At 32.0% G+C, this 19,617-nt stretch overlaps 1 protein-coding gene across 6 annotated transcripts in view; it reads left to right on the forward strand.

Annotated features, from left to right (window-relative positions):
- p120ctn (adherens junction protein p120) overlaps positions 1 to 19,617 on the forward strand; it is an 88,865-nt gene that overhangs the window by 53,096 nt on the left and 16,152 nt on the right. For all 6 annotated transcript variants that reach the window (XR_011783272.1, XR_011783271.1, XM_040723476.2 and 3 more), the window contains one exon: positions 11,443 to 11,748. The gene's annotated coding sequence lies outside the window, so the exon portion shown is untranslated. The remainder of the gene's footprint in view (positions 1 to 11,442; positions 11,749 to 19,617) is intronic.

Raw genomic sequence — 19,617 nt, forward strand, 5'->3', positions numbered from 1 at the left:
CGAAATATCTTTATTCCTTAAATAATAACTAATTAAGTTCATCCATGTGTTACTAATATTTTCTTTTTTAAATAATTAAAAAGTTCATAATTATGATATGTGTGTGACTTGGAGATTCCTCGATAATAGAGTCACTCACCCAAGATGCTCTCTCATCAATATAGTTTCTTATCTTACTTACAAGTAATAATGATCCTATGTAATTTTAGGGTAAAATACTGAAATCCGGCCCTTTTGATCTATTCACTTTAAATTAACATAAAATAGTAGTTTTTTAAGACAAAACAAATAAAATAGCAAATACAATCATTGAGAATATATATAACCCAATTAAGCCTTCTGTTGGCCTCAATAAATGCCCTTTATTTGGGTGATGAACCGTGTGCAGTCTCTGCAAAATAGAACCCGATCTAAATTCTTGTATTCCGGGACGATGCAGTCGATCCCGGACTTATTGGTGTTATGTGGACCTCTTTTGACCTTTGATACAAGGTAGCTCCAGACCAAATAATTCAGCGGATTCAGGTCGTGGGATCTAGGAGGCCAAATATCCTTGGACACATAGTAGTAGAAGTCTTCCTGGAGCCAATGAGTCGTGTAGTAGGAGTGCTAGGGCTAGAGTACTGTTGTTGATCTCTGTCATCTTTGAGTCATCATCATTTCTAATATCCGGATCGTTGTTCACCAATATCATCAAGTCTGACGGGGCGTTAAAATTTAAAGACATATGTGTATTTGGGGAAGCCCAAATGAGTTTTTCATAATTTTTTTCTAGATATTTCATACATACATTTGGATACATTTTTTTTCTATCAATAAATAGTTTTCCAGGCTCAGGGACAAATTTTAATCATATGATCTGACAAAAAAAACGTAATAGCCAATTTAGAGCTTAAACAGCAAATTTGTTATATCTTTCTTTTGGGGTTCCTTGTTTTTATACACTGGGTAGTCTATTCAAATCTAAACACTTACTAATTCAATAATTAATGAAGGTTGAGTAATTGAAATTAATGGATATTTCATTATGCTAAAGCATAAACAATTAATTAAAAAACAAAACAAAACTTGAGCCTTCTAGCTTACGTACAAGCCGAGAAAAGTAAACATGTTGTAGAGGAAGAAAGGTTCGGTCAAAAAAAGGCCAAACTGATCCCAAAGGAGTTAAAGAAAAATGCCAAGGCCAATCACTTCAATTCCATGAGAGCCCATGCAAAAGATATGGGTGTTTTGCATCCGAATGTCGAGAGAGCTTTCAAAAATATGGGTGGAAAGAGACTTGTGAGGGTGGAGAGGCTATTTTTAACACCAGCAATAATAAAAATCAATATCCTCCCCCTACATCCCTGATGCCAACCTCCTCTACTCAACCTTTTGGGTACAGGTCGAGGATAAGGCCTGCAGTGTCCGTCATCTAAACACCGATGCCCTCAAAGCCACTTTTAGCCAGGACTGGGACTCAATGTTAGAGGACTACAGCGTCGGCCAGGCTCTCCGCCGCCTCCTGAAAGCCATCATTGCCGGTAAGGGAGGCTATATTAATGATTTAGATAGCTCAGACACACATCTATTTAAAGAAATAATTTTGTTGAAATTCTATTTTTATTAATAAATTAAATCTTGTTGAAGTTTAAAATTCAATGTGTTCATATTTTTATGGACCACTCGGTCTAGAATAGTCTCAGGTTTTCATTTATATTGTTAATACATATCTTTGTATATATGTACGGTGGTATTTTTCTTCTTCTAATAATAATAATGATTATTATTCTTATAATTATATCCCTGTAGTTGGACCTGTTTTTTACTTCACTTTTTTTTTTCCTCTTCTTCAAACCCAAAAAATTTATTTGTTTTTAATTTGGCTTTAATTGATTTTCACAGCTTCAAGCTACGTTTATAAATAAATAAGTAAACATTGGGATACACAGATAAATATATGTTTAGTACTCATTTTATGGTTGATTGTCTCTACATACTCCCACGAATTGAGCTTAGTATTTCTGGTATTATGTACTATGTCTTTACAGTATGTCTCAAAATCCCTCAGACACTTGTATACTGTGAAGAAATACGTGAATAACTTTTTTATTGCTAAATAAACATAAATCTATTTTAGCAAATTAAAAATACATTTGGAGAAGTGCTATTTTTCTAAAATCTTCCATTGGTGGTAATATACCTTTCCACTCTGATTCTATCCTTTTGGATCACTCATTTAGTATTTATATTACGGAGTGGAGCGGGTTCTTTTAAAGTACATACCGGGTTAAAAATACGTTTTGAGGAATCAAGACTTGCAGTAGCAGTTAATTTCGATCTTATCCCCGTTCATTTTAATTCCGAGGTTTTCATTGGCAACAAAACAATAACTAAAAAACAAGTCTTATCACATGTAAAAACGTCGGAGCAACAACAAAAAAGGCATTGCGGTTGCTATCTCCTCTGCTTTCGTGCTAGTACCAAAAATGCTCCAGAGACCATTGGCATATCCTTGTGGACTGCTTACAACATCAAAAAGTCTTTTATGGATTGGGAAATGTATTAAAATTTGTATTATGAATCTAAATATCATACATTTCTTTGAGCAACGATATGGCTGATATCCATCCTGCATCCATGTGGCCCTCCTCCAGCCTTGACTGCAACCCCTAGACTTTGCAGTTTGGGGTATCTTGGGTAAGAATGTCTTCCACATCTTTCATCCAAATTTGGATTTGTTCCGAGCTGCCATCATGATAGTGGGGTATGCCATGGACACAGCCTTTGTATTGGAGAGTATTAAAATTTCTTCTTGACGATGACGACACTGTTATTGCTTGTGAAGGAGGACATATTCAACATCAAATTTGGCTAAATATAGCATTTAATCATATCACAGTGCTTCTCTGTCGATCACATTTTGGTTGTAAGTAGCGCAGGCACATAGTAATCAAAGGGTAACGACGGAAGCCAAAGTTCCTCCTGGTCTTAATTTTTTTTCTAAATAGAATTGTATGACCTGGGGTGTGTGACATTTTGAGGGCACATCCAATCCCTAAGCGCATAGATATAGTTGATCACAGGAAAGAAACAATGTGGTTCGAAACACTTTTTTGTCTGCGAACTACCCATTGTGTCATTAATCCAGACTGGAGGGAAGGAGTCACTTTCTATTAACCTTTTCATATATTTCAGGTGGGGCAAATCTTCTTGATTCCTGGTGCTCCTGGAATTACCCACATAGTTCACTATACATATTTTATCATCTCATTTCCAGCCAGATTCTTCGTGTGCACTTTCCCGTATCTTACAAATTTTCATCTAGCTTTGTTATTTTATAACATAGAATAACAATGAGAGTCACAAATTATAATTAAAGCTCTTGAATCCACAAATGTTTTATTGTGATTAAGTACTAAAGAAGTTGTTATCGTCGCAACCAAAATTTTTGGAGTTCATTGAAGGCATTAATTGTATAAATTTTATGTTACTTGTTTGAGTCAGGATCTGTATTGAATAGAAATAATTATTTTAGCTAGTGAATTAGAAATAATTTATGTTAATCAAGAGTCTAATCATCACCTATTGATCAAATAAGGATCATCATCCATCATAAACGTAAGGATTCAGGGATTTCAATTGAAGAAGGAAATAATTAAAATAATAAGTTGTTAATGAATTCGAGGTCGAGATATAAAATCCCATGATGATTTTCATTAAGTTATAAGAGGGGGGTTCAGAGTTCGTGTTTACCTACAATTAGTTATGGTGGAACTTTGTTATTTATACATTATATTTTTACTTACTTACTTACTTACCCACTCTTAAGTGTACACGAATGAATTATTTATATATAAGTTTTTCCCTAATGGTGCTCCTCAGAGAGAGAGTCAGAGCAAGAAGAAAACGACCGACTGTAATCAAATTTATGTTGCTCTTTTTCTAAATATTATATTTATATATCGTGTAGTTATTTTAACAATGAGCTTTGAGTGCAGGCACGTTTTGACGACTAGCCAGATGTGCTTGGCGTCAGTTAAGAAAAATAGCATCGATCAACGAAGTATTTATTCGACAATTGTGGAAAAATCTGCAGAGTGTTCTTGTTGCGATCCGTGCTGGACGAGACAATTTTGAGATTGAAAACCAGTACAGTTCCTTTGTCTAGAGGTGATTATGACTCTACTCCATGCCGCACTGGGGGAAAAAAAACCTGATCTGCTTTTTATATTTTTTTGCTGGACCCAGTGTTTTGCCTCCTACCTCATTGGACCTCAAACTCACGGACTTCTTTGTTTGGGGTCAGTTGAGCAATACACCAACAGATCCTCTTGCAACACAAAACCTATCAGATGTTCTGGATCTAGGAGGAATTCTGGAATCTGCCGAACGATACTGTCATCAAGACCTGCTCCCGTTTCCGAGGTCGAGTTTAGCCGTTATTGACGCCAAAGGCGATTATATAGATCTGATGATTCGTTTAGGAGAAAATTTATTTAGAAAAAGACGTGTTGCTTGTTAAATAGAGGTCCACCCTGTACATAATACATACAAGACCACCAGATAGTGGGCGTGATTGTCCATGAATAAAAGACCTGATGAATTATGGTGTGTGTGTGTGGTCGTTTGACCAAAAGAATTGACGTTTTGATGTATGTGTGTGTTTTGTGCTTCGTACCTATTATTTTATTGTATATTTAGTGATCGTATCCGTGATTTTACATTCACCCCCCTTAATGTTCTCTTATTAGTGTATTCTTCAATTGTTTTTTAACTTGCATACATTTCCACTCCTCCAATTCTTTCAGTGCTTAATTTATTAATATATCTACATTCAGTTTTTTTATTGTTCTATACGTATGCTTTTTGCATTTTCTCTCTTTCTCTACAAGAAATGAGGTCAGATAGAGAGAGAGGGGCTGAGGTATGTACACATGTAGTAGGGTCCAATATTTCTCATCATCTCTGTTGTTGTTTTATTGTACCTACATAGTTCTATGCTATTTTGGAAATACAACATACAACTAACGGTTACATATTATATACAGTGATGGTTTTGTACATCCTTCTTTGTGGCCCCAGGCTAAATGTTGTTAAGGGGCTGTTGGTGTGTATTAGGATGACAAAAATCACTATTTGTTTTATGTAAAGAACATTTTTACTAACGTCATAATTGAAGACCACGCCAGTTCAAAATTGATATTTTTCTTACATAAAACGAACAAATTCCCAATAAATCTTCATGAATCTTCATCTAATGTCTTGAAGAATTAATAAGAACTTAACACTTGCATTGAATACTACTTGATGCCAATGATAAACGGAGATACTTGAGTAAAATAAGACACTAATATGTAATGATAATTTCCATTAAATGTCTAAACTTGTTCTTTTATTTTTATGGATTAGGGATAAGAAAATTTTGTAAAATTTTCTTTCCATTGTGATAGTTAATTTTTAAAACATCATTCAAATATTATTGCATAACGATATAATAACATATTTTGAAAATCATTTTAAGGACATATATATATTATAAAACTAGCAAAAAGGGATACCATTTTTTAGCAAATATAATGTCTCTGTAAGTTATCATACTTTGTGTGACATTATCTCAGGTCTAGTTTTTACGCTCAACACAATTTAAACAATATTTACATCCCACAGTCATCATATGTCTTTGAACACTTGAAAAATGAGCTTGAGTCCTACTTACTACGAACATTGTTGAAAAATAAATCAATAAAAAATATTTGGAACATCCTATGTACCAGGTTTTCTCATTTCCCAGGTAATTATTCTTCATTGAGACCCCAGGAAACAAATTTTTGAACTTCTGTGATGAGATATTAAATAATAAATACTGTGAAATTAAAATCAATTAATTTCATATTTTAAGGAGAAAATATACATTTTAAACGAGTCGTGAAATATCCAAAAGTAATTAATGTCTCTTACTTTAAAGGATGAAGTCATAATTAATTATTCATCAGTTGAGTTTCTATATTAACGCTACATTGGACATATTTCTTGGTCAATGCGCATGATTTTACTGAGTTAATATTCTTCAAAACTTTAATTTCAAGAGAATCTTAATATATATAAAACTTATCATTGAAGGAATGACATGAAAATAGTTTATATGATTAGGAAATAATTAAATGCCAAATTTCTCGGGAATAAACTTGAATAAAAAAAAAACAGCACATAAATTATTCAATGTTCATTTATATTTTTTTCTCCAAGTGCATCAATTACTCGTCAGAATCAAATAAGTCATATCTACGTTAATATATTCACTTTATTTATTGATATTCAATAAAACATTTCATCATAATTATATATGTACGAACACTTGTGATTTTTTTTTTCCATTTTTTTTGCTCCTAAATACGAATTAAGTCCAATTTTCAAAGGGAAAAGTCCATGAAGACTGTATAGTAGTGTATGGTATACCGGTACTATAGTGATACCGGGCTTATGATGTATTTAAAATAGTACTATACTAAATTGGAACCATTGATCATATAACCACCCCCAAAAAACTTTGTCCTTTATAAAAGAAGCAAAAATGAAAATTTTAATTGGGACAGGAAAAATAAATCCATTATTTTCCAATAAATGGCTAGTGTTGTATGAGTGCAATCGGTTTATGCTAGAGGATGTTAAAAAGATCAAATTTCGTACTAAAAAACCTTTTTTGACAGTTTTGTGATTTTTTGACTCAGTGTTGATTGAGTGTATGTATTAAAATTGACACTAGCTAATAGAAAATACACCATATTTGATAGCTTTTCTTCAATAAATGAGAAAACGCAAACCAGGCTGCGGAAAATGCGAATAATGTTTATAATCCTAATACTGTTAAATACAATTTTGCGCAATTTTGGTTCGGTTGATTCTGTTTCGGTAATTTTTATGTCAAAGATGCACCGCGATCTGGAAGGTCAATTGTCGAAAATGTGGATTAAATAATGGAAATCGTCGAGTCTGACCGTCATGTATGCACGATTTTGAATGCCAAGGAGATTAATGAGATATATTTTTTTAATCCATTCAAAGTGATGGATTTCTTATCAATTTCATCATACTACACCTAATCTATAAAGTCATCAAATTTCTGAGCTTGCCCCAACTCAAACATAAATATTCCAGACACCTCTATACAACATTTTTGTTAAATATCGTTTATTTGAAAAGTACAGAAATACAGATTACTATTTTTGTACTGGAACCGGTATGAATATATTGGTAGCGTGAGTTCACTAATGCTGTAGAGTGTATACTAAACATAAAGTCTCATATATATGTGGAGATTTTTATTTGCGTTATATATCTTTCTTTTTTTATTTAAAAATAGCAGAAACACAGTTTAAAAAAAAAGAAAAAAAGCATGACTGACAACGACAACGACTCTTGAAGTACATATTCTACAACGTCATGGATAACTATAATCCCTTCTCAATGACTGAGTTTTAGGATGAATATAAAAGTCTAAAATATATTGACACTAATTGAATAATCCAATGGATTGGATACTCTTTTATTTTTATCAAAAACAATGAAGAGAGTTAAAGGGATTAAATCAAACCTTTCGTAGATTAAGCAAATGTATATGAATAATCAAATTAGTAAGTATAGTTATAATGCTATTACCAAGAAAGTGATGACGAACTGAGCTTTAACCAATCATTTGGGACGTACAATATTACTTCATACGGGGGTAGCCATTAGTGTTGTATCGGTCCTTAGTCCAGTCCCACTTGTTGATCCTTAAAGAAGGTAAAATTGATCCCTTGTGACGTCAATGAGGGGGGTCCTTAATTGAATCATTCTGTGATATAATAGAATAAATTATATTTACAACTAAGTAACGATATAATATGTTCGTATTATAGTAAAAAAAAACAAGATATATGCAATAATCTTAATATATATTTAGTATATCTTATTTGACTTAATAATCGAGTGATATTCTTATGAAAAATTCCAAGGACTGACGGTCCTAAGACTTGACTGGACTGAATAAATAAAGACCGACACAACACTAGTAGCCATATGTACTGTTTTCGTATTTTTGACCAATTAGTTGTCAAATATTGTTTTATAAATGTCTCCCATTCACTTTTCCTATAAATTTTCTGTATATGTCACTGATTGTATATGTATCATGTAATTCAATTACCAAATCGGTCACTTGAAGTATCAACTCTTAATTTATGTTCATTTTAATCTATTAAAGTTACTCAGTTATTAGGTATTTACGAATGATACAACTATGGGTTTTTGAACTTTTTGAAACAAAAGCGATTCATTTCTGAAGGAGATGTATAGCTTACGTCAATATTAAGTGCCAGCCATCGTGGTCGAAAGCCAACGAAGCGGCCCAGACTGTGACCAAGCCAGGAAGGTGAAGCTGTGGGTTTGATGCAATTGACATGGAATAATTTACTGTGAGCTGCTCCCATAAGACCAAACGCTCTCTACTGTAAACAACTTGACCGTTTGAGGGTGGCGATCGAACAGAAACGGCTAGCATTGGTGAATAGGAGATAAATCTTGTTTTATAAGAAGCTCCGAGAGCTCGGATGAGAAATTCTTATGCATCCACCCTACAATCCCGACCTGGTGCCAAGTGACTACCACTTGTTCCTGTCTATGGCCCCAATAGAGGCCTGAGGAAATTGGTTGTTCCATTTTTTTTGCCAATAGGGGTAAGGACTTCTACGAGGAGGGCATTTAGAAGTTGAATTCTCATTGGCAACAAGTTATCAAACAGAACGGGTCATACTTGGCTTAAATCGGATTATTGTAACACTTCTTTGATTGCATTGAAATAAAGCGAAAAATAAAGAATTACTTTTGCCTCAACCTATGATTATTTAATGAGGCTTCTCCTTTTTAATACACCAACTATTCTTTTAATAAGAAAGGCGCGTCTTTAGTTTCTTACTGTACTTTTGAGGAATTTAACACATCATTACTCGAATGTTTTTTTATTATTGGAGTACATTTAAAATCAAATTTTCTCATTAAAAAAAAACTTCAATCGAGTCATTTACAGAAAAATGTAACCTATAGTAAAATCGAATTGAGTTCAATTAATACTCAAATCCAACACTATATAGTTCTACCTTCTTCACAAAATATATTCTTATGATAATGGTATCGTTTTATGGATGTTGATGAAGTTTTAATGTCTCATACACATTCTAGGTAATTTTGAGGAATATTTATTTACTTACTGCACTTGGAAGTATTTTTATATTACAAATCGATTTATCTAGAATCGTCGAAGAAGTTGAAGAAGCGTCGTCAATATCGACTATTGACATACCAATCTGCTACCAATGTCATTTATGTATTCCCCTTGTCTCTATTTTACTGCATTATTAAGACGTCAATTTATGTAGTGGTGTGAAGTGTTGTGACTTTGTGCCAAATCGTATTTAGCAATATACTGTGCACCTAATATATTTTTACTTAATTATTTGACGGAATAATTGTAAAAAGGGAAAACATCTTCAATGACGTCAGGATCGACAAGTGGGAACGGACTGAGCCGTAGCCCCAAATAACGTACAACACAACACTAGTTGCATATTCATCTTTGAAAAGAAACAATATTTATTTATACATCAATATTTATGTTGTCCCCTTCAAAGTAATTCCCATCAGATACAATACACTTGTGGCAACGTCATTTCCAATCCTAGAAGCACTTTTCAGTATAGCCTTGAGATTTTCCAGCGATGTAGTATTTATCTCTTCAATCGTTGCAAATCTCCGTCCTTTTATAGGTCTCTTCAGTTTTGGGTAAAATGTTATGGCACGAGCCCACCGCTATGTCAGTATTCTCAGCTACATCTCTGATAGTGATTCGACGATTTTCATCTGTTGTTGACGGGCTTGGGCGTCCAGAGCAGGACTTGTCATTGGCATACCAAATGTACATTACCCGCAAAATTTGAAAAGTGACCTTACTTTTTGAACACATCTCGTACATATTTTGGTCTTTATAAAAGAAAAAAAAACAGTACCAAGAATGTTAATTACCCATGTTCAGTGTACCCATATATAATGTTTGTTTTTTCTCATGCCCTTTCATGCTGTAATTAGGTATCATCAGCATTATCACTAACCTACTTGTTTATTGCTATCAACTTTCTATGTAGGTATGTATTTTAATCGACTCTACGGCTACTATGTAGAATGTAAATTGTTGGTAGGTAGGTAGACGATTTGTAAGGGTCGTAAAGCGTATAGAAAATTCTCATTTCTTAATTGATTGCATTAATATTAAAGTACATAATGTACATGTGTATTATTTATGCATGTTTACTTGAATGCAAGATGCTTAAGAAAGGTGAGAGGTGCTTAAGGAAGAAATAAAATTGTTCTTCGTTGGAAGGAAATTGTTTCTTTATTTCTTAAAGGATCCGTAAAAAGTATGTAAGGCAATGATTAAGAGAATAATTAGAGTTATATGAAACAATTCATAGAATGCCTGAGCGGCTTTTTCTAGTTGATAATCTGAACAGGATTTTTTATTTTCTAAAGCTGTGGGTATTGTTGTTTAATTCCTGAAGACGTAACATCGAAGCATACAGTAATAAGTGTAAGTGTTTGTACTCATCAAAAAATTTCACTGGAACTACATCGCTGCTCATAATAATACTCATATGTAGTGTTTAAAGTAAGAATATAAAGCTGTAAATAGATATTATTAGTGACCAAATCTTCTCTTTTTTACATCCTGTTTGAGGATATATATATCGATACTATGTCCGATTTTATTAGGGAAACCCATCAAAAATGGACTTAGCCTTTAAAAGCTTTTTGTTCCGAATGTAAAAGATATCACTAAAACGACGATTATTTAATATAATATTCAATAAAAATATGTCTAACTGCTAAGTTACATCAGCACAACCCTTAAATAGTTCACTAATTTATTGGGTGTCACAAACGATTACCTGTTTCAAAAGTATAAACTTTTATAATCTAGTCCTTATAATTTGTATTTACAAAGTATTTTATGATTATTTACTATACGATTATCATGTCATGGGGATTTCAATGCATATATTGTAGTGTTATGTGCTATATAATATGTACAATTTTATTGATCTTATTTCTTATTTTCAAATGAGCAACAAAATCAATTAGAGGTAAAATTTCATTTTTTGACTTCATAATTTTCTGGGCTTTAATAGAAATTGAATAAAAAATTTGGAAGAACAAAAATTGTTTTAATTTAATATAAACCAAGTAAGAGTCATCAATTTAAAAATATATATCTTTCTCATAATCTGATCATCCACAGTTGTCCTCATTTTTGGAAATCAAAAAATGCTGGGTCATCCTAATAACTATGTATAAATAAATCAATGTAATGTTGTTTATATTCCGCAATTAATATCCTACTATTAAAACTATATGTACATATTTCTATTTCAGATGGTGGTATGAAGAGAAAACATCTTCTTCGCTTCCTCCTACGACTACGTAACTCCTCCTCAACCCTTTACCACTAGTTACAACTCTCAATAATTGTATAAGAATAATATAGCTCTATAATACTACTAGAAGGTTTAACAACAGAAAATACTTTAAAAGACGAATTATATGCAAAAAGGAAAGGAATTTGTTTTACATTCTATATAGAAGCATCTACTTTTTCGAAACTTCTTCTTCTTCTTCTTCTCTACTCTGCCGACTACAACTCATCATCTCTTCTCATCTATTAAGAGTATAGACAACGAGGTAAGTGATTATTCCGTGGAGCATACTTTAAAATTTCTACATAAATGTACTTTGTACAATGACGTAACCACAACAAACAACTGTTTGTATACTTAATTAGACGGAATTAAAGATACGAGCCCTTAACGGGAAGGGTAACTCATTAATAAGAACCCATACAAAATCCTTGACAAATTACTTTAAATAAAATATATCAGTCCTTTATCTCGGACTTCCTGTTATTAGTTCTTTACCAAGTGGTCCATTAAAATCTGAACACTTTGAATTTTAAAATTTAACAAGATATAATTTATTAATTAACAATAGAATTTCAACAAAAAATAAAACTATAAATAGATGTGCGTCTGAGCTTTTTTAATCTTAGTGGCATTGATGGCTTCGAGACGGCGGAAGGTCTGGCCCCGTTGTGGATGAAGTCCTCTGCCATAGCGTCCCAGTGCTGTCAAAAAGTGGGTTTAAGGGCCGTGGTGCTTGGATGCCACTACTGCAGGCTTTTCCCCTCGACATGTAAGGTAGGTTAGTCGAGGAGATAGCTGGGGGGCAAAAGTGTCAAAAAATAGTCTTGCAGAGTAGAAGATGGTTTTTTTTCGTTGCTGATGTCAAAAATGGCCTTTCCAACCACTCTTTTACTCTTTTGATAGCTCTCTGTACAGTTTGGTGTGAAACCCCGAGATTTATTGAATGGACGCCTTCAAGAGATTGACCTGGGCTGGTTTTTTTAACTCATATGAGTCCAGTTTGGCCTTTTTGAGAGAACTCTTCTTTCTCTCCAACGTGTTTCATTTCCTCGACTTGTACGTAAGCTAGAGAGCTCACGCTTGTTTTGTGTTGTTTTGTAATTAATTGTTTATGCTTTAATATATGGGAATATGAATTCATTTCAATCACTCAACCTTCATTAATTATTGAATTAATATGTGTTTAGATTTCAATGGACCCCCCTGTAGAAAGCAGTATTTTAACTAATACTAAATTAAAACAGGTGTCTCAGTTTACCAATAGTGCATGAGTGTTGTTTTCTTATATTATTAGTTTGTATACCGAGCGTCTTGTATAAAAATAATACAACTCCCTAAATTATAATCTCATATTATATAAAATATAAGTGCATGTTACTCACTTAGAGGGATATGCGAAAATTCTTCTAGCCATGCGCCATATTTTTTAAACAACAAGCTACAGACTTTCAGACCACCTCGCGTTTAATATATTTTTTTTAGTTGACTAATGTCCTATTGAATTAGCTTAGTAAAACTTATAAAAGTATTTTTTATACAAGGGAATAATAGTTTTTCCATTATTATTAATTTAGTACTAACCTAAGTATTTATTATTCCTATAAATATTGGTTAACATTGCTATCTACTATTTATATGAGACGATTTTTGCGTCCGATTTGGACTGTTTCTTAATATTTAAGACATGATGTCATAATTTTGAAGCCGCTAGATCCCTATATAAACGCTGGAATTTTAATTATTATCATCATGCTCTTGATATATGCATACACTATGTTCTAAATGTTTTTTGTCTCCAATGCACTAAGTCAGTCTATAGGAACTTTTTATTTTATCTGGGATGTTCACTCTAAAATGAACGATTTATGCGTTGACTTGTTCACAGTTTGTTATTGGACATTTGACAGTTAGAAAGTAATTGGAATGTATAATTTCACTGATTATCACGGCAAGTGTTTTTAATAGTTATGTCAGCAGACAAAGTATTTATTTGACAAAATATACAGCACTAGGAAAGTATGTAGACAGATGTATTCAGTGAATTTGTTGTGCTTATCAAATCAGTTTTGCTGTTTTTCAAAGAGTACTGAGACCTCTCTTTTTAAATGAAAATAAGTATTTCAAACCCTTTTCCAAACTTTAATTAAAATTCTATTGTCTATTATTTGTACATTTTATATCAAATAATTGAATGACACTCCACTCTACATTGTAGATAGTAATATGTATTAAGTTCACAGGGGCGTCCAAAGGATTATATATGAATAAAAGTTGTTGTTTTTTTTGGGGGAAGGCTTTTTGTTTTTTGGGATTTTTTTGAAAAAAAAAATCAAATTTTTTTTTTTGAAAAAATCTTTAAATACTCACAGAAAATTATTTTTTTTTAGATATTTTTGAAAAAATTTCAAAAGTACATAGCTATTCTCAAATAGATATTATTTTTTTTCGACAAAAAATTCAAAAATTAATTTTCAAATATTATTTTTTTGGGGAAAAAAGCTTCGCAAAATCCATCCCTATTCATAAAAATTTGAAGAATATTTAAAATATTTGGAAAAAAAAAATAAAATCAATTATTAAATTTTTTGCTCTGTTGTATAATTTGGGCGAATGACTGGACAAAATTTCTCGTAAAAAGTAAAAAATCATTAACAATTGAGGGGGCTACAACCCCTATAGCCCACCCATGCGGACGCCCCTGGTTCATATTCTTTTCCCTTTTGGAATCTTATGAGTAATGTTGCGTCGATTGCGTGTTGGAGTTAATCCTTATTTTAGAAATCCAGTTTTTGAACTAGTGTTGTGTCAGTCCTTATTTAGGACTGAAGACTCTAGTCCAATTCAGTCTGCATCCTATACAGTTTGGTCCTTGATGATGTTACACAGCTGTTTATTTTAAGCCAGTTCTAGTAATTATGGTCTGAAGGACCAGTCGTTTGGACCGCCCGCCAGTACTAGAGCTGATTAGAAAAAGAAGAAATAAAGTTGAGCGACGTAAAATTAATAAGTTGCAGGACTGAGCGGGACCGGACTGAGAAGGAACTGAACAGGATTACAGATTTCAGTCCTAAACAAGGACTCACACAACACTAGTTGTAAAATTGGACTTGACTGATTAAATAAGGACTTACTCAACACTACTCATGATCAAAGTAAATCATCATAGTCGTAGCTTTTTTGCTATCTCTTCATTCAAAGGTGGATGTTTTTGTTTTTTGGGCTACGCCTCTTTTTATGATGATCGTACATAAATAAAGGATAATACATAGTGCGAAGTATTGTTTTTATAATTAATGAGATTTTTTTCCCTCCATTTTTAACACGAAATGTTTCTTTTCTTACTAATTAAAAAAACAAACTTTTTTTCTATCTCTCTTTTCCCCTTTTTATACTTTTTCTCTTTGATTTCTTGCTTCTTACTTATTTATCACATTTAACAACAATATACCTACATACATACATCTACCTAAAAGAAGATATCAAGGATGGCATCATCCTCACTCTAACCTATTCCCCCTTTTCTTTACAATGACATCTCTTGTGAGCCAGGAGCCATCCTTGGCCACCATCCCGGAGTCTCCCACTAATGAGAGTGCTCAAAACTCGGCCAAATTCTTGTAAGTTTAATGTTCCATTTAAACCCATACATAATACATTTATTGCACGTTTCTCCTTTTTCCCTCTTTTGCATGAATGATATTTGTTGTTATTGTCGTTAATTCATATTCTTTATGTAATGTCATCATGCTTTGTTATTAGTGTTATATTATTATGTATGTATGAATATCAGTGTGTGGTGATCTCTTTTCTCTCTCCGAAACTCTAGCTATGTAGAATGTTGTACATATAAAGAAAGCTGCCTGAAGAAGTAATAGAGCCATCCATGGCTTCACTCGCTTTTTCATCTTTTTATTTTTATATCATTTCATAATTGTATTTTATTCTTATCAGGAAAATAAAAGAAGGAAAATATACCTACAACTTACTTTTTAAAAAAAAAAGTTGTTTTTCACTTTTTTTTCTATTATAATTTCCTTCATTTCAAAGTAAATATGTATAAATGTGTGCTCAAAGGCGCTTAATTGATCGATGTGATATAATTATTGTTGTGCCAGTGCTTATTTATGACTGCTGCTGTCCAGTTCAATCCCACTTGTCGCTCGTTTAAGAATGTAACATAAATCCATCGAGACGGAATTGCTTTTTTCTTTTTTTCTTAAATTAAGTTATATAATAGAATAAATTATATGACAAAGTTAAAATATAATATATATTATATGCTCGTTTTAAAACGACCGTTTTCACGTGACATCAGTAATGTTAATGACTGCCACCAAGTTTTATAACAAAGGAAACCTTTTTTTTTAATATTGGATGTCAAAATGGGACCAACAAATGAAAGGGCTCTTAAGGGTATTACTGGTTCAAAAATTATATCCTCTTTGCCTAGTTTTATTATATATTTGCCTTTTAAATGTATTCAAAATATGTTATTACATCATTATAGAGTCTTATTTCAATATTCTAGACAATACATTCAGAATTAAAAAGATATTTTTCTATAACTATCCTACTTTTCTCGTTCCGATCAAAACAAATCTAGATATTTCATTCGGGTTTTCAGTACATAATATTTTGATTTAGTTCAAAAATCACTGTTTATCATTGAAATCAAGTATTATTCAATACAAGTGTTAAGTTCATATTTATTCATAATGCTATTTCATGGAGTTTTAACGAGATTTATTCAAAATTTGTCCTTTAATGTAGTAAAAATATTAATTTTGATCCACCAAGATGGCGTCTCCTTCAATTATGATGTAATTTAAGACTTCAGTGAAAATATTCTAATGAAAACATGGATATTTTTGGCAAGATCTGTGCAATGTTCGTAATGTATATCTCATATATCTTATTTGGTTTAACTAGCCATCGATATTTTTAGGAAAAGTTTGAAGGACCGACAGTTAAGGGCTACATAATTATGTTGGATTAAATTTGATGGAATCATAACACTGCGGTTCTACTAAAATAATTTTTTCTATCTGAAACTTGAAGGTTTGATTTTGTTTGTGATTAATTGGATTTCGAGAATCCGGTGTTTTTTTCTTTAATCGGAATCGGTATCGGGAAAATAATGGTTAATTTGCAATTCCGATTCTTATTTATAGTTGTGGATTTTAAAAAATAATTAAATATCAAATTGTATATTTGAATTTTTTTTTTCTTCAAAAAAATACCACTTGCAAAATTATGGTGTTCAGTTTTTAGGATGTGCCGTTAAATTATTTTTGACAATACATAATCAAAAAGAAAGGACAGTCTGTAAATACTCAAAAAAATTATTTAGATTATATATGTCCTTTCAGTACTAAAACAAGCTAAAATTGAGTCTGGTTTACATATATAAGTAATATATTAATTATAAAAATAAAATGGGAATGTCTTTATTTTTTTTTTTATTCAAAATATTTTTGTGTTGACGCATCACATATGTAAATGAATGTATGAATTTGCTGAGTTTTCTATTTGCTTAAATGCTTATTTATTCTTGGAATAAAGATGGTACATTTATAAGTTTCTGGATTTGACTTTATAATATATATATGTTTTTAGGTATAGGGTATGATATAACATTGTCAAAATCATTAGTTGTCATCCCCTGATCCGTGAGAGGTTTTAATTCTAGCCCTTCAATCTCATATCTGGTTTTTAATTATCGTGTTATATTTGAATAGAAATATGTTTACTTCAAATTGTGAAATTTACAGAAAAGCTATTTTTTTTTATGTTCCTTCTGTTGGTCAGATGGAGTTGCACTGATTCAATATAAGTAAACAATATATGATTACTCAATCTGATCTAGGAATCTTCTTTTAAACCGATATACATACATAATGTATACTTCCTTATCTAGGAACGACCGGGGCGCGAACCTACGCACATTGAGGTCAGAAGAATAACTTTTACTGTGCGAGTTGTCGACTGAGCTACGTTTTTTGAATTAGTAGAAAATGTCGATGAATTCTATTTTCTATAACATTTTTATCGTTTTTTTATTATAAATTGTAAGTTATTGAATTCCATTATCAATCTCAAATTTATGTTTTTATTATGTTGGTACACATGCCCACAACGTATGTTGATAATATCAGCAATTTTGAGTTGTTAGGTTTTTTTTACGGATAAAAAGGTTGGACATCTTTTGTAGTGCTCTGCAATTTTTTGTTATTGAAAAAAAAAAAAAGTAGAAAGAAAAAATCAATTTAGGAGAAAACTCTTCAAAAACTTTTGAAATATTCTTTATTCCTCCGAAATATTGTTTTCTTTACTAAATGCAAAATTTTGAAGAATAAGCAATCCGCCAAAAGTTTTTTTTTGTAGAGTTTTCTCCTAAATTGATTTTTTTATACTAGAAAATTGTGGAGCACATTTTCAACCCTTTTATCTGTCAAAAACGAATTATCAATGCTTTGAACTTGTGTACCAACAAAATAAAAAAAATACATTTGAGAATCGATTAATAATTGAATTTAAAATTACGAAGTATTGGTTTCTTATTGATCAAAATATATATGTATAACTTATTTAAGAAATTACATATTAACGTAAGAGTGTGTTTCTAAATGTAGTATGTTGTAGTTGTATTTAATTATATGACAAAACGCGTTTATAAGGAATACTCTACATATGATGAATTCAAATCAAGTTTCTACAAACTCCAAAGTCAATTCGTTTTATTCTCTTCTTATTTTAAAAGTCCTGTTTTGGCGTTAGTTACATAGAAAGACTGGCAATGAGTCTTTAATGTAAGAGAGCCATAGAGACTATTAATTTAATAGTGAATTTCATTAATTTACAATTTACAGAAGCCAAAACGAGGTTTAATTCTATTTTTCTCCCCCTTATTCCTTCCTTCCTTTCTTTCTTTACTAATACATATAATGAAATTGGATCAAATTTGATTAAAACATAAAAAAGTGCATTTAAATGCTGTTGAGTAAGGTTTACATTTTAAATAAAGTATATTTTGAACCCTTTTATTGTGTGTGTATGTGACAGTGTGATGTCGCAAGTAACTTTCTTATAAGGGATGAGTCTTCCATATACATTATGTGGGTAATGAAATGAGGTTCATATATAGGTATATTTAGCTCAAGCCAAATGGGTTGTCCCTTGTGATCAAAATATTTATTTTCATTTTATACAGGAGCTCACGGGTTGCCCTATAATTCCTTTGACATATAATTTATGTCTTCTTAATGACGTAGGGTGGGTGGGGGAAATTTGGAAGTCAGAAAAGGGGAGACATTAAAGTTTGTAGGATTTCTTTTAAGTGTACCTACATTTTTTCTTTTCTTTTTTTGATCTAGATATCTTTAACTGGAAACCTAGTCGTACTTTCAATGTATCTTTAAATTATGCGTATGCCTTTTTTTGTTGCCTCGTAAAAAATATATATAATTTACTTACTCATTGCATGCTTACTTTATGTTCATTTATGTACTTGTAATTCATTTATCATTATGAATATCTTCTGTATGTACCGAGTGGTCCATTAAAATATGAACATTTTTAATTTTAAACTTCAACAAGGTATAATTTATTAATTAACAGTAGAATTTCAACAAAATTAATTCTATAAATATATATGTGTCTGAGCTCTCTTAATTATTAATGTAGCCGCCCTTTGTGGCACTGATGGTTTCCAAGCGGTGGCAGAACACTGCATGCCTACTCCTCAACATGCCCCACAAGTATAGTCGACGTGGTTGGCATCAGAGAGGTACGGTTGGAGGGGAGGGGGGCAAAAGTGTCACAAAAGAGTCTTGCAAATAAAGAGATGGGGTTCCTTCATTGCTGGTGCAAAACGTGCTCTCTCCACACTAACAAGGCTCTTTCCACCCACTTTCTTGATATCTCTCTAGACAGTCTGGTATGACACCCTGAGATCTCTTGCATGGGCTCTCATGGTGTTGAAGGGATTGGTACGGCCTGTTTTAATTAACTCCTCTGAGTCCATTTTGACCTTTTTGATAGAGCCATTTTTCTTCTTCAACGTTTCGGTCTTGCGACGGCGTAGATAGTGGTCCTGGAGACACTCATCTCCTTGGAGTACGTGAATGGAAAT

The sequence above is a fragment of the Lepeophtheirus salmonis genome, chromosome 13 (genome assembly GCF_016086655.4).
Source record: "Lepeophtheirus salmonis chromosome 13, UVic_Lsal_1.4, whole genome shotgun sequence".
In the NCBI taxonomy this organism is placed as follows: domain Eukaryota; kingdom Metazoa; phylum Arthropoda; class Copepoda; order Siphonostomatoida; family Caligidae; genus Lepeophtheirus; species Lepeophtheirus salmonis.